Genomic DNA, 17,143 nt, shown 5'->3' on the forward strand with positions numbered 1-17,143 from the left:
CATAGGTAGGAGCTGGAAAACCGTCACATCCGGTTTTGGAAGGTAAACCGAATGCGAACCATGTATGTGCCAGGATCAGAAATTCACATACACAGCGATTACGTAGTTGGACATCATCACACATGTTTAGTCAATAATACTTTATTACTGTTGGAACTTGCGTTCCCGGGCAGGTCGATTCCAACGGGGGAGTGAGAGAGATGTGAACACGGTTTAACTTGAGGCAGCAATTGCTCTGTTAATCCAGCCCCCTCAAGGGCACTGTAGGGGGGTATTTATAGGTGCCTGGGTGCCCAGCGTCTCAATGTAAGGACGCATGTGCTCTCAGGCACCCGGTCTATCCCCGGAATATTCCTATAAAGGAGGGTTACAGATTGTCATTACAGAAAAGCTGTTACAAATTGGGCCCGTAACACATTTATTCGAGCGGGGCCCGTTACAATGGGCCGAATCCTACGCGGGCCTCCAGGCGGAGTGAGGACGTGGGACGGGGCGATATCGCTGTGGGCCTTCGTCCTATATCTTAGAAGACGAAGAGTGGACCTCGCTGGTCTTTCTGCTTCCTGTCGGCGCAGCGGGGTAGGCGTAGGGTGGACCTCGCCGGTCTTTCTGCTTCCTGTCGGCGCAGCGATTAGACGAAGGCTGGAGCGGAGGGTAGCGTCTTCGTCTTCGCCCCAACATTTGTCCTCTGAGGGACCAGTTTGACTAAGTCATCTGGTGCCGAAGACTTCGCCAGATGGTGGAGATGCTGCCCTCGCTCGAAGTGGTTCTGCGGGGGTTTTTGATGTGACCGTTGATGGACGCCGTACTGTTGGACTGCGGGTTTCCCGAAGCACCGCGTCCTGTGTATAAAAAGGGGGGTCAGCGCGGGTCAAGTACTCTTTTTGCACGCCGCCAAACCCTAGCCTCCTTTTGAAATCGTTCATCTGCTCGTCTGCCCTCCCTGCTTCTGCTCATCGGAGATCTAGCCCGCGTCAAGCAAACCGCCCGCATCCGCCGACGGTACGTAGCCATGCCGTCCTCTTCCTCATCTGGCGCGTCATCCGAGGACACTTTGAGCAATGTGGCGGCAGAGGAGTTACATCCTAGGGATACCGTGGAGTTTGGCGTGTCGCGGATTTCCTCGGTCCACGTTCAGGATATGCAGCAGCTTGGATATTTTGGCAGCGGAGTGGGGCGTGTCCCGGGGGCGGAGGAGGTCCCCGAGCCAGAAAGCGAGTTGGTCATTTTTGAGGCTTTTTTCACCGCTGGTCTTCGTCTGCCTGCACATCGATTCGTGTTGGAGGTCCTGTGAAGATTCGAGGTCCAGGTCCACCAGCTGACGCCGAATGCCGTGGTGGCCCTAGCGAAGTATGTTTGGGCGACGACTTCGTATGGCGGTTGGCCCTCTGTGGAGGTATTCGCGAAACATTACTGTCTGCACTGGCAAAAGAGGAAAATTGGAGATGAGATTGCACAATTTGGATCGTGCACATTCACGCCGAAGACCGGCAAGGTTTCGATGGAAGTGGTGGAATTGGTTCCTTGTGCCCGCAATAGTGGGGCAACTGGTTGGATTTCTGGTTTTACGTTTCCGAGGGCGCAGTCGAAGACCATCCAGGACTCCCTGTGGCCGTCATGTGCTCCCACTATTACATAGCGTATCCGCAGTTTGAAGTGGCGGAGGATGATGAAGACGAAGGGGCCCTTCGGTGCGCTACCCGCATGAGTAGCGGGCGCGATTTAGTTGAGGAATTTATCGGTTACGAGGTATGGCCCTTGGCGCATGGTTGGGCGCTGGGCAAGGTGTGCCCTCGCGAGATGCCCTCTCGGGGCGGGCAGCGGGTGCGAAGTCCTGCCTTCGCGTTGGATCTGCGTGGCCGGGATCCTGCCGCATTCGTGCGCGAGGCGAAAGACGGTGCGGCGAGAATAGTGGGGCGCTATGTGTCGAAGACGGAGGGTCTGCGGAGCTAGGATATCCGAGGGTCCAACGACAGATTGAATCGGGTCTTCGAACTGAACCGCTTGCCATACGGTGTTTATCCCGGGGAAGATGCCGCCGACCGCCGTGGGAAAAAACCGATGGGCGTGACCGAGGAAGGGCCTTCGCAGGAGGCTGCCTCGGCCACTAAGAAGAGAAAGTTAGGTACTGTAGTGGGGGAAGTGGGGGTGTCTGATGGTTTTGCTGTGGAGTTGATGGAGACATGTGCGGCCCCCGGGGGAAGGATGTCTTCGCCCGAGCTCTGGGAGTCTTCGGCACGAATGCTGGAGGTGACCGGGGGTCGATGGCCAAAGAATGTTCCGATCCCCTGGGCGGAGGGCGAAGACATGTCTACGTCTCGTATAGCTCGTGGCTTGAGGATTTTTTCCTTACGGGCGGAATATTGCTGCTGTTGTGTCGGCAGTGATGAACAAGGACCGTCAAGACGCTGCGCAGAAGCGCCGGGCGGTCGTCAGGATCACAGATCCTATGCGTGATTCAAAGAGGGCGCGGGGGAGCACGAAGGCTGTTGCCCCCAGCAGTAGCCAGCCGATGCCGGCTGCTAAGCCGGCCGCGCCCGGATCCAGCAAGGTGTTAGCGAGTGCGAAGACTGTCGCCTCTGGCGGAACCAAGCCTCCCCCGGGCGGATCCGCGAAGGGACGGGAGCTGCCATCGCCGGGGAGGCGTGTTGGCGACTTCCGCACGGACATCAGTGTCGAGGATTATTTTGTTGGTAAGTTTTTTTTTGACTTGACCGGTGATTTGTCGTAGGGTCAGGTGAAGAGCATTTGGTTGTTGTCCCGCCTTCGGCGGCAACCGCGCTGCCAGCGTTGGTGGCTGGGGGGAAGGGTGCCGCGCAAGACCGGTGGGCCGCTTTCTGCGCGAGCGGCGAGATTCCGTCAGCCGCTGCCGCCAAGGACGTGGCGGGCTCCATGTCCCGGCGGCTGAGGGAGGCGTCGGAGGAGCTGAAGCAGGTAAGTTGTGCTGGACTCCGAAGTTTGTTGTTTGCATGGCGTTTTGGGGCTCATGTGCTTTTGTTAGGCGGCCGACTTCGCCGACCGCGTGGCATCGGTTGTCCTGACTGCGGACGTGGCCACCGATGTCGAGAGACTTCGGGCGCAGCACGTGGATGCCGTTCGGGAGAAGTCAGCGGCAGAGAGCAAGAACCGCAGGCTGGCGGAGAAAGTGGCCGCCTTGGAGGACGAGAAGACGGACCTCCGGCGCCAGCTGGTGGAGGAGAGGAGGGAGGCGAACCAGGCGATCGCCGAGGCGCAGGCTGCGCAAGCGGAGGCCAAAGTGGCGTGGGCGGAGAGCAGTCTCACCAGTCAGCGCGCCGAAGAGCTGGAGGCGAGGTTCAACGCCTTGCGCGGCCGCGTAGACAAGGCCGAGGCCTCTACGCGCTCAAAAGTTGAGCGAACGCACGCATAGTTCGTGGGAGCGTACCGCGAGCTGGGTGCGCGGACCGCTGACTTCGAAGTGCCCGACCGGGAAGCGGGCCTTCGTTTCCTCGAATGGATGCAGGAGGAGCTGTTGGTGCTCCCGACCATTGTGGAGGGTTTCATGTCCTTCGCCTCCCTTGTCACCTGCGAGGGGGCCATGAATGCGTTGTCCTGTGAGGGCTGCAGGCACTACGAGGTCTTCGACCAATCGGACGAGAACTTTGAACGCGAGATTTTCAAGGTCGACGACCCTGTGGTGAAGCAGTCAGGGGGGCGCTTTTCGATAGGATGTGGGGTCCGCATGGTCGGGAGGCGGTCAGGGAGCGATCCGACCGAGCGAGAGAGCAGGTGAGGGTCATTTTTTGTATGGTAGTGTGTGTGGGTATGCTTGGTTTTTGCTGAGTGACTGGTGTTGCTGCAAATGGAGCGTGCTGAGGACGTGGAGGACTTCGGAGCTCTGGCCGGCGTGCCGCCCGAGGCTGCGGAGGTCAAGCCGGTGCTGCCCTCGGATGCAGGTGAAGGCCCCTCGGCAGTGCCGGTGCCTACTGTGGTTGAGGAGGACCCTGCGTCGGCCCCTGCGCCGTCGATGGAAGGTGCCTTGGAGATGGTGGCTAAGCCGGCAGTCGAAGACCCCACGACCGCGACCGCGTCTTCGCAGGTGGCTAAATAGGTGGGGGGTTTGTAAATCTTGTCTGAGTGTTACTGAACTTCGGTTGCTGCGCAGGTTCAGGGTTTTGGGCCTGCGCACGCAACCGCTACTGACAATACTAATTTTGTGGCTTCGACCGGGGTTGCTGGAGACAATTCTGATGATTCTGTGTCAAAGTTTTTTGGATCTGATGATTCTGGGAGTTTGATTGTGTGGACAGAGGGGTCTTCGGATGAGGACTTAGACTATTTTGCGGCATTGGATGTGGCTGCAGCGGAGACTTCTCTGCGTGTGACGGGTGAGGATATTCCTTGTGCGAATGCTGGATGTAGGCGTCGAAGGGCGGTGGCGAAGCGGAGGGTGAGCAAGTTGTCACGAAGTGATAGGCGTCATGGTGAGGTGGAGGGTGGTTGTCTTCGAGTGGACGGGACTGCGAAACAGGAATTGTTGTCTTCACCGGCTGGGGCGAGTGTAGGTGAGGGTGAGCTGCGAAATCTTTTTGAGGGTGAGGAATTGAAGATAATGTTGTTCAACTATAGGGAGATGGGTATCATCCCGAAGGTTGAGCCGTTGTAATGTGTGATGCCCTCGCTGTGTGTAACTATGATTTGTATGATGAGGTTGCTTGCCTTCGTTGATCCGGTCGCGCCCGTAGGCGTGTTTTGCGCGCACTTATTGTGCTATTCCGGCTGCACCCGTAGGCTACTTTTGCGCAGAGTCTTTTGGAAAAGACTTTGATTTTTCGCACTTATTGTGCTATTCCGGCTGCACCCGTAGGCGACTTTTGCGCGGAGTCTTTTGGAAAAGACTTCAATCTTTCGCACTTATTGTGCTACTCCGGCTGCACCCGTAGGCGACTTTTGCGCGGATAGTCTTTTGGAGAAGACTTCGATCTTTCGCACTTATTGTGCTATTCCGGCTGCACCCGTAGGCGACTTTTGCCGGATAGTCTTTTTGGAAAAGACTTCGATTTTTCGCACTTATTGTGCTACTCCGGCTGCACCCGTAGGCGACTTTTGCGCAGATAGTCTTTTGGAAAAGACTTCGATCTTTCGCACTTATTGTGCTATTTCGGCTGCACTCGTAGGCGACTTTTGCATGGAGTGTCGCACGCGAGGGTAGTAAGCGCTGCCCCTCGCGGTGACTTTGGTGTGGTCGAATGCCGAAGACCGTCGATGCGGTCTTTTTCGACGTGTCTTAATTTTTGCAGGGGATTTTTGTGGGTATATTGTATGGCTCCGCCTCATTAAAAACCTCACCCCCCGGGACGAAAAGAGTACGGGCCAGAATGATAATGTTTGGTTAATTACAAGGGCGTGATGGCCCTGAGGAATCAAACAAAAAATTTGCGGAGATTATCTATGTTGCAGGAATGCTCCAGGTCTTCGCCAAATTGCGTTGTTAGCTGGTATGTGCTGGGGGATGACTTCATCTTGACGATGAATGGTCCTTCCCACTTCGGCTCCAGCTTACTTCGTGACTCGGTCCGGTTTGTTCGGACGAGTACGAGGTCTCCTTCGTTGAATTCCCTCGGGAGAACTGCGTGGTCGCGCCAGGCCTTCGTTTGGGCTTGATATTTATTGAGGGCCTGCAGGGCGAAGACGCAGTCTGCATCCATGAGATCTTTGGAGGTTAGCTCGTCTACATCGGGTGAAGCCGAAGCGCTTGTTCTTGGGGACCCATGCTTGATTTCTAGCGTGGTCATGGCCTCCGAACCGTATAGCAGGCGAAAGGGAGTAAACCCGGTCGCCCGACACTCGGTCGTGTTCAGCGCCCAGACTGCTTCAGGTAGCAGGTCGACCCATTTACCCTTCTTGTCGTCGAGGAGCATTTTCTTGATCGCCGTGAAAATCTTGCCGTTGGCACGCTCCACAACGCCGTTGGATTGTGGGTGATATACTGAGGCGAAGGCAAGTCTGGTGCCAATGGAGAAGCAGAAGTCCCTGAAGTCTTGGCTGTCAAATTGCTTGCCATTATCAACTGTGAGCTCAGACGGGACTCCGAATCAGCAAACAATGTTTTGCCAGAAGAATTTCTGGGCGGTCTTCGATGTTATCGTTGATACTGCTCTTGCCTCGATCCACTTGGTGAAATACTCGACGGCGACGAAGGTGAACTTGAGGTTCCCTTGGGCCGTGGGTAGCGGCCCGACGATGTCCAGGCCCCAGCGCTGAAGGGGCCACGTGTGGGCGATTAGCTTTGTGAACTGCGAAGGGCTTCCCAAGCGTGGAGAAAACTTTTGGCAGGCTTCGCATGACCTTGTGACCCGATTCGCGGTGCAGATCATAGCAGGCCAGTAGAAGCCTTGACGGATCACCTTGGCAGCTAGGGCCCTAGGCCCCACGTGAGAGCCGCAAGTCCCGCTGTGGACTTCGCGCAGGATCTGGACGCCTTCAGTCTCGGTGACGCATTTAAGCATGGGTTGACTGACCCCCTTCTTGTAAAGCTATCCCTCGATGAGAGCGAAGTCCTGGCTTCGGTGTTTGAGGAGCTTGGCCTCGCTGATATCGCTTGGGTGGTAGTATCTCTGCAGGAACATGGTTATCGGTGCCCGCCAGTCTTCAGTCATGATGAGGTTGACTATGTGGTGGCCCTCGGTGTCGTTGGTTATTTGGAGGCCCTCTGGACTGCGAACGGCTAGCGTGCCGATGACGTGGTAGAACACGTCGGAGGGCAGGGCCTCACCTCTGGCGGCTGCCTTGGCCAATGCGTCGGCCTCCTCGTTCTTGGCTCGGTTCACGTGCTACAAGGTGAAGCCTTTGAACTGTCTCTCGAGACTGCGGATAGCCGCGAGGTACTACGCAAGTGCGGGGTCCTTCGCTGTGTAATCCTTCTCGACTTGGCCGACAACTACTTTGGAGTCTGTTCTTATTATGCAGGTGGTGACGCCAAGTGCCCGTAGCTTGCGAAGGCCGAGGATGACCGCTTCATATTCTGCTACGTTGTTGTTGCATCTGTCGAACTCCAAAGCAAAGCTGAGACGTGCTGCATATCTGTGCTTGACCCCTATGGGCGAAGTGATGACTGCCGCTGCGCCTGCCCCCGCATGGCACCATGTGTCGTCGCAGTGGATGGTCCACACCTTCGCTGCAGACGTGTCTGGCTGCGTTATTGGCTCGGTCCAGTCGACGATGAAGTCTGCCAGGACTTGTGACTTGATGGCTGTCCTGGGCTCGAAGGTGATATGGTAGCCGGAGAGCTCGGCCGCCCACTTGGCGATCCGGACAGATGCCTTCCGGATTTCTGAATAATTCGCCGAGTCCTCTGTCCGAGGTGACTCGCACCTTGAACGCTTCAAAATAGTGGCGCAGCTTGCGCGAAGCTATAACGATTGCGTAGGCGATTTTTTCCAGTTCCGTCATGTTGCATTTTGATGTTGTGAGTACTTCGGAGACGTAATAAACTAGACACTGCCTGGTCGTGCCCTCTCTGTTCTGCTCTTGAACCAGCGCTGCGCTGACCGCGTGTGGCGAGGCGGCGACATTGAGCAACAGGGGTAGCGAGGGGTTGGGGCTTGTAAGGATTGCCAGCTCTGACAGGTGCTGCTTTAGTGATGCGAAGGTCGCCGCTTGCTCTGGTCCCCATGCGAAGTCCTTTGCGCCGCGTAGCATTTTGAGGAAAGGTAGGCTTCGCTCTGCGGATTTAGAAATGAATCTGTTGAGGGCGACCAATCTGCCTATCAGTCGTTGGACGTCTCTGGCTGACTACGGGGGCGTCATGTTGATGATGGCCTGGATCTTGCTTGGGTTGGCTTCGATCCCGCGGTGCGACACCAGGTAGCCCAGTATTTTCCCCTAGCGAACGCCGAAGACACACTTTTTGGGGTTTAGGCAAAGTCGTGCGTCTCGCATGTTCGTGAATGTTTCTGCAAGGTCAGCCAGGTGGTCCTCTTTGCTTGTGCTGGTGACGACGATGTCGTCTACATACGTAAATATGTTTCTGCCGACTTGGCTCTCGAGCACCGTCTTGGTGAGACGAGAGAACGTGGACCCGACGTTCTTTAGTCCCTCCGGCATTTTGATGAAGCAGTACGTGCCGAAGGGTGTTATGAAACTGGTGCAAGCCTTATCTTCCTCCTTCATATATATCTGGTGATAGCCGAAGAAGCAGTCAAGGAGTGACATGACTTCGCACCCGGCCGCGCTATCGACGATCTTGTCGATCCGAGGCAAGGGCAAGTTGTCCTTGGGGCAGGCCTTGTTGAGGCTGGTGAAATCGATGCACATCCGCCACTTGCCGCTCTTCTTTTGCACCATGACTACATTGGAGAGCCACGCAGGGTAGGCGACTGGTTCGATGAAGTTGGCCTCAAGCAGGCGGTGTACCTCGGCCTTGGCGGCTTCTGTCTTCTCATCTGACATTTTGCGCAGCCTCTGCTTCTTCGGCCTCACCGAAGGGTCGATGCCCAAGCTGTGCTCAATAATGGAGCGACTGACTTCGACCAGGTCGAGGGCAGACCAGGCGAAGACGTCCTTATTTTTGGAAAGACAGGAGATGAGTCTCTCCTCATCATGCGAAGTAAGGTCTTCGCTTATGACGACCGTTTGCTTGGGTGTTGCCTGGTCAAGGGGGACTGTCTTCGTCCCATCATTGCTTTGCAGCTGTGCCTTTTCATGCCTGTTGACGGTTGGGCGGGTAGCCTTGGGGACCTCGCGCTGCGCCGTGAGGCAGTGTACGTTCCTTTGCCCTAGAACGAAGTCTCTTTCTATGTTGCGGGCGACCTGCTGGTTGCCATGGACTGTGATCACGCCTAGCGGGCCCGGGATCTTCATGCACATGTAAAGTCCGTGGATGGCTGCCTCAAACTTGTTGATGGAGCCCCGACCCATTATGGCATTGTATGGGTACACCATGTCAACGATGTCGAAAGTGACCTGCTCACTTCGTGCATTAGGTGCTACACCGAAGGACATGGGTAGCTCTATTTTGCCCACAGGGAAGGTGCCCTTGCCGCCGAAGCCATATAAGGGGTTGTCCGAAGGCTTCAACAAGCTGTGGCTGATGCCCATGCGGTCGAAGGCGTGGAGGAAAATGATGTCCGCCTAGCTGCCGTTGTCCACTAAGACCTTGTGTAGGTCCTAGCCTACCATGCTGCAGTTGATGACCCTGGCGTCGATGTGGGGTGCGCTGCGGAGGTCGACATCTCTGGCATCGAAAGTCAATGGCACGTGGGACCACTTTGTCTGCACGACTAGACCTGTGACGACGACGTGGTTGACGCTGCGGTAATGGTCCCTCTTCTGTCGCTTCGTGTCGAAGTCGACGCTGGACCCCCCCGGTGATCATGTGAATGACTCCGCGATACGGCTGATCAGCGAAGTCTTCTTGCTTTGGTGCTTGGGGGTGGTTTGGGTGGTGGATGTTTGGCTGCTGCGGGGGTGGAGGTGGTAGTGGGGGTGGTATGATTTGTACCTCCTGGTGGTGTTGGTAAGCGTGATTAGGTGGATGTTGTGCGGGGCCGTGGTTGTATGGTTGTGGGAGTTGCTGATATGTGTGCGCGACAACTCTTAGGTTGTCAGCTGGTTGCGCCCGAGACATCCTGTCCCTGGTGGCCTTCGTTTCCGGGCAGTCCCTTATTGGGTGCGCACAGTCTTCGCCGTGAAACAAGCAGTAAAAACGGCACGGCTGTTGCGCTCGTCCCCGGCCCCGACCACGAGTTCCGTTGCCGCGACCTTGGGGGGATAATCTTGGCGGCGAGGGGCCTCACCAGCGGGGTGCTGGTTGGCAATGTTGTGTTCTGCTGCTGACTGCGGCCGTCCCGACCGGAGTCTGACTGCGAAGGTCTTGTCCATGTTCGGCTGGACTGCGGAGGGTCCTTGGGTTTCCTCTAGGACTCGACCTTGCGCTGGTGGAGCTCTTCGGATCTGGCATATTTTTCGAATAGCTGATACAGCTCCTAGAGGTTCTTGGGTGGATCCCTGATGAAGTGGCTCTAAAGGACGCCAGCCCGAAGGCCGCTGATGGCGTAGTGAATGGCGATTTGGTCATCAACCGAAGGCAGTTGTGACTTGAGGGTCAGAAACTTGCGGTAGTACTCCCGCAGAGTTTCCCTCTCTAGCTGCTTGCAAAGTGACAATTCAGCCAAGGCATCGGTGTCTAGGCGGTACCCTTGGAAGTTGAGCAGAAATTTGTCCCGGAGACTTCTCTAGGAGTCAATGGACAACGGGGGCAACCTGGTGTACCAGGTGAGAGCGGGGCCTTCGAGGGCAATGATGAATGACTTGGCCATCGTGGCGTCGTCCCCTCCGGATGATGCAACGGCGACTTGATAGCTCATGATATACTGTGCTGGGTCAGTGCTGCCATTGTACTTGGGGTAAGTCCCTGCCCTGAAATTGGCGGGCCATGGTGACACTAGCAGTTGCGGCGCCAGGGGGCTTCGCTCGTCAAGGTAATTGATGCCTTGGAAAGCTGCAGCGCGTGGGATGAAGGGCCCGCGCTGAGGGACGAATAGGTCTTCGACTGGCGCACGCTGCTGGAGGGGTGGTGTAATACCCAAATTGTAATTGTTATGAGATAATGAAAAGGGGACACAATTTCACTTCATCGATATGTGAGTTTGACTTTTATGCATCATCACATGTGATCAACACTAGTTAAAAATTTGATAATTTGAACAAAGAAACACATGAATAACCTGTGCATCATGCTGGATCTTATTTGTGTGCATTTTGTGTCCATAAAAAAATAATAATGTGACAATAAAAATATTAAAGCCCAAAAAGGGGAATTTAAAATCTAAAAGAAATTCTAGAAATTGTAAAGAAAGAAAGAAAATACTATGCAATACAAAAATAAAACTTATAAATAGATAAATTTATTCCACAATGATTTACCCAAATTATATACTCAGAAATTTGAGTACAAGTTCATCACAGATTTGAAATTCAAATTTAGATTCAAAAATAAGAAAAAAAAGAGAAAGAAGAAAACAGAAAATAAAAGGAGAAAAGAATAAAACCTTACATGGGCCGCAAACTCCCATTTCGGCCCACTTGGTCAATCCAGCGCGCGCAGCCCACCCCATCCTGCGTGCGCTGACAACCAGGACCCGCTGTCAGCCGCTCCATCCCTTCGCTCCGCTCGCGCGTTGTCTCACCGTGGTGTGGGCCCGCGTCATCAGATATCTCTTCTCCGCTTTCCTCGTGTCGGTAACGAAGCCGCCGAGCTACTCGCCGAACTCCGCGCGCTAGCTCCAGAGTCCGTTGGGATGGGTTCGCCGGTGCGGGCTTGGGATATAAATCTCCCCTTCCGTGTCCTTGGCAACTGGATTCAAGCCATATCCGAGCACCATTACATTTGCCACCGCTGTTGCGTGAGAGAGTAGAGTGAGGATTGCGCCGCCGTGCCCGATCGTCCATCTGCCACCGCTGGTAGTAGTAGGGAGGTCGGGGGTCTTCACCGAGCGGGCGCGTAACCATACGTGGTGCCTGCGTGCCGAATCGTCGACCGCGCGCCCCGTGGTTGTTCGCCGGAGTGGGCGGAACGCCGTCAAGCCGCCTCGTGTCGTGGTCAGCCCGACTGTGTGCCCAATCCTCGGTAAATTCACCTCCCTACTCTCTGCGCTGTCCTCCTCTACGTGTAGCTCGGTTCAATTTGTATATGGCGCTCGGGAACGACCGATTGCAGCCTCGCCGGCGTGCGCCGCCGTGCGTTCTGAGCGCGCCGCCATGGCTCGGCGGTGGGTAGGGAATGGGTCTTCGAACCCTTGGATTCTAGCCAACGGCTGAGATTAAGTGTTGCATACCGTTTCGGCCGGGCACGCTGTGACCGTAGATCTGCGATCCTACGGCTCAGATTAAACCTGGTCTCATTAAATCGTAGGCGTCGGAGTTGGATCCTGTGGCTTAGATCGCGTACCGATTCGCGTATACAACAGTCTAATCTGGCGCGCCCAAGTCTGATCCAACGGCCGGGATCAAACCGTACCCCTTCGCGGGTCACTTTTGTTAAAGAGCCCTCAGACTTTAGTGAAATCAACCCGCCGTCCTATATCACTGTGCGCTGTGTCTTAGGAGTTTTACTCCGTAGCCCCTGCGTTTTCCATTTATTGAGGCCTAGTCCAGAGCAGTGTAAAACCAGAGAAAATAATTTATAAATGGATTTTCAATAGGAAAATAATTACTAGAACTTTATAAATTCATGGAAAATTCATACTAACCCCAAATTAATCCATTCCAGTTCCTAAAATTTTGTAATTTTATTATCTATCACTTAGAGCCTCTGTTTTATCATGACCACAGTAAGAAAATTAATCTCACACTTAATCTTAAATAAAACACATAAAACCTTTGAAAAGGCATAACTTAAATTCTATAACTCCAAGAAAATTATGACTCCTGTTCCTAGAATTTTATTTTAATATGTAGATAATATCTGTGTATTTTGTTCACATGCTTGGTGTGATGTTAATTTTCCCTGCATACTATGCTTGTTTGTATTGTGGCGAGTAGAAGAGCCCGTTGCTCAGGATCCTGGTGAGCAGCAGGTTGAAGTAGCTGAGTAGGAGCTCATTGAAGGCAAGTTGTGCCCTTGACCACTTTTTACCTAATAATGTTCTTTAATATCACTTATCCATGCATGCTAATTTTGATGGGACCCAATAGTTCACCCTAGATTGTTTATCTCATTACCTTGTTTACCCCTGATTCACTTGGGTAGTTTGCTATTGCTTTACCTGGTTTTGGGATAATCATTTATTACCTCTATGTTCCAATTTTTTTGTTATTCTATTTATGTTCATGTCAAGTTCATTAATGTTAATTGGAACATAGAGCTTAACTTGAGAACCACGTGCCACCACAAGGGTTTAATGGGACGCCCTTGGCTGACTAATTAGGAAAGCTAGTGGAAGACTACCTTACCCGAAAGGGGCAAGGGCAGTAGGGGAGTGGTCAGTGTAGGGAGGTCCTTGGTTGATTTTGCTGCGATGGCGGTCAGACAAGAACCCTGCATTGGAACTTCCTATAAACTGTAGCGGGTTTTCTAAAGCTGGTGGAACTTTGTAAAGGCCTCATAGTGTTACCCTGCCTCGTCTCCTCGGTAGAGGTGTATGGGAAGTCGCGATCCCTTGGCAGATGGGTAACATGACTTGTGGGTAAAGGGTACAACCTCTGCAGAGTGTAAAACTGGTATACTAGCCAAGCTCACGGTCATGAGCAGCTCAGGACTCTCTGATGTTTAAATTATGGAACTTAAATTCAATTTGTCATTCGCATATGCATGGGTTTGTTATTAATTTTGTTCTATTACTTACTTATGGTTTGGTATTTACTTACACTTAGTAACTACTAATAAAATTTAGACCAACTACTTAAAAGCAATGCTCAGCTTTAACCCCTGTCATTGATTAGCCTTACACATCACATGAACTCACACCTTTGTGAGTTTATGTCCACTGGTTCCCCACAACTTGTTGAGCTATGATCATGTGTGAGCTCACCCTTGCTGTCTCACACCCCCCCACAGGAGAAGAACAGGTGGTTCAGGAGGAGCCACAAGGCGAGGAGTATGATCTGATCTAGGTGGCGTTTCTCAGTTGACATTGGCGCCGACGATCCTTAGTTCGTTTTATGTTTATTCCTTTATTTTGTAATAAGTCTTCCGCTATATAATAAATACTCTGATGTTTTATGACATTTATCTCTACACTCTGTTATTATATATGTTGTCTTATTGGCGCATGTATGAGATGCACCTGGCTTTGTTCCTTAAAGCCGGGTGTGACAGAAGTGGTATCAGAGGAAATGTTGACGGTAGGACGAAACCTAGATAGAAATGGACAAAACCCTTACCTACTTACCTTACTCTGACTCATTCTATACTTATCTCATCTTGATCTTGTCTCACCTTTTGCTATTCTACTCTGATTAATCTTATCTTTTCTACTCTAAGACAAGATGGATTTCACACCTTGGAATCCTACCACTATGATCTTTTTAAGAGATAGGGAACCCAAGACAAAATTTAAAACTATTTTCTTTAAAATGTTGTTTGAATGTTCTGATGTTAATGTCTGATTTGCTTCTTTGATTGATTGAATTATAGATGGACATCTTAGCATGTACCAACATAAGGTATTGAATTAGCTTTAGTAGGTGAAATATTAATCTGCTTAGCTAATAAATCCCCCAAAGTAAAATGATTTGTAAATAACTGCCTTGTCTACTATTCTCTTACCATATGTATCTAACTCAGATGGTCAATACCAGGCGGGGTGGTGGAATTGATTTGCCTCCTAATCGACACACTCGGTGGATATATAGACAACCCTAGCCACAACCTGCAGAGATGAATCCCCCTAATCCTCCACCAGGCGGAGTTGATCCACTGATTGCAGCTCAGATGGCGGTGATGCAGCAAATGGCGGACACTATGGCTGATATGCGTGCCCAGATGCAGCAAGAACGCCAGGAGATGCGTCAGGAAAGAGAAGATATACGACAGGAGTTGCGCCAGGAGCGAGAGGAGATACGCCAGGAAAGGAGGGCACAACAACAGCAGCTGCAACAACAAATGCAACAACAACAACAGCAGCAACAGCAGCAACAAGTACCACTGCCTCCACCACCACCAGTTCCACCCCGAGATAAGCATAGGGAGTTCATGAGTCTTAAGCCACCTACATTCGCTAGCTCACCTGATCCACTGGACGCGGATGATTGGCTGAAGTCCGTTGAGAAGATGTTGAATATTGCACAATGTACTGACCGGGAGAAGGTGTTATATGCTTCTAGACGTCTGACAGGTCCTGCTGCTGATTGGTGGGATTCATATACTGCTGTCCACGATGCTGCTGATACTATCACTTGGGCAGAGTTCAGTACACAGTTCCGGAATTATCATATACCTGCTGGATTGATGAAGATTAAGAAGAAGGAATTTCTATCGCTGAAACAAGGAAGCATGACAGTCAGCGAGTACCGCAACAAGTTTATCCAGTTATCTAGATATGCCCCTGATGAAGTTGCTGAGGATGAGAGGAAGCAGGAGCATTTTATTGAAGGACTTAATGGACCACTGCAGTATGCTCTAGTGGCACATACATTTCCATCATTTCAGAGGCTGCTTGATAAGGCCCTGGCTATTGAACACAAGCGTGTTCAGCTGGGAGATTTGAAGAGAAAGGCTATATCTCAAGGACAAGGAAGCAGCAGTGTTCGTCCTCACTACAGTTTACCTCAGGGTACACCCGTTCGCACTGGCGGAGGCCAGCGCCCAGTTCAGCAATCACCACTGAGGACTCCACCTCCTCGACAGGCTACCCCTACTGGCACCCCGACGAAGTTTTCAGGACAGAGTCTAGGCACTACTTGTTTCAAGTGTGGGAAGACTGGTCATTATGCAAATGTCTGCCCACAGAGGATGGCTACTACTCCAGTTCAGAACAGGCAGCAAACTCCAGGATCTGGCAAGGGATATTCTATTGCCAAGGTTAATCAAGTCAGCGTTGATGCTACTCCGGATGGTGGGGACATCGTACTTGGTATGTTTTATGTTAATGCAATTCCTGCAACCATATTATTTGATTCTGGTGCTACACATTCATTCATGTCTGCTAGATATGCCAACACAAATGAAATACCACTGCTAAATATGAGAAAACCCATGATAGTAATTACACCTAAAGGGCCTGTTGAGGCGAATCAAATGACACATAGATTGACATTGACCATTATGTGTAGAGAATTTGGAGCTACTGCTATAATATTAGAGTCAAGCAGTATAGATCTGATCCTTGGTATGTCATGGCTAAGAAAGGCAAAGGCCGTTATAGCATGTGGTAGAGGTACCGTAGAACTCACTACCACTAAAGGAGAAAGATTTCAAGTTAATATTGCGGTAACCTCCTCATCCATGCGTGCAATGTTCTTTATGCCTGAGGAGTTTGTTGGTGACAACATCCGGGTGGTTAGAGATTTTCCGGATGTCTTTCCAGAGGAGTTACCAGGGATGCCACCTGATAGAGAAGTTGAGTTTGTTATTGATCTCTTACCTGGAACCGCCCCTATTTCTAAATGGCCATATAGGATGTCCGTAGAGGAGTTGAAGGAACTTAAGAAGCAGTTAACTGAGTTACAAGATGCTGGGTACATTCGTCCGAGTTCCTCACCTTGGGGAGCGTCGGTTCTGTTTGTATAGAAGAAGGATGGATCACAAAGAATGTGTGTGGATTATAGATCTCTTAATGATGTTACTATGAAGAACAAGTATCCGCTACCCCGTATTGAGGATTTGTTTGATCAAATGAGAGGAGCAAGAGTATTTTCGAAGATTGATCTCCGATCGGGATACCATCAGATGAGGATTAGACCATCGGATATTCCCAAGACAGCATTCTCGACTCGATATGGATTATATGAGTTCACTGTTATGTCGTTTGGATTAACCAATGCACCAGCTTATTTTATGAATTTGATGAACAAGGTGTTTATGGAGTATTTGGACAGATTCGTCGTGGTATTCATCGACGATATTCTTATCTATTCCAAGAGTGATAGTGATCATGAGGAACATCTAAGGTTGGTGCTACAGAAGCTACGAGATAACCAGCTATATGCCAAATTCAGCAAGTGCGAGTTTTGGATTGGCGAGGTGCCATTTCTTGGTCATATTATTTCTAATGGAGGAATTTCAGTGGATCCTGCTAAGGTTAAGGAGATAATGGAGTGGAGAGTACCCACTACAGTTACTGAGATTCGGAGTTTCTTAGGACTTGCTGGATATTATCGGAGATTTATTGAAGGATTTTCTAAGATTGCTAAGCCTATGACTTTGCTTTTGGAGAAAGGAAGAGAATTTAAGTGGGATGAGAAGTGTCAAGATAGCTTTGATCAATTGAAGAAGAGATTGATGTCGCCACCAGTATTGGTTATGCCAGACCTACAGAAAGGATTTGATATTTATTGTGATGCATGTGGCCAAGGCTTAGGATGTGTGCTCATGCAAGAGGGACATGTGATCGCCTACGCTTCTCGTCAGTTACGCAAACATGAACTGAACTACCCCACACATGACTTGGAATTGGCAGCTGTTGTGCATGCGCTTAAGATTTGGAGACATTATATCATGGGGACCAAGTGCCAAGTATATACG

This window comes from Zea mays, chromosome 8 (assembly GCF_902167145.1).
Source record: "Zea mays cultivar B73 chromosome 8, Zm-B73-REFERENCE-NAM-5.0, whole genome shotgun sequence".
Classification (NCBI taxonomy): domain Eukaryota; kingdom Viridiplantae; phylum Streptophyta; class Magnoliopsida; order Poales; family Poaceae; genus Zea; species Zea mays.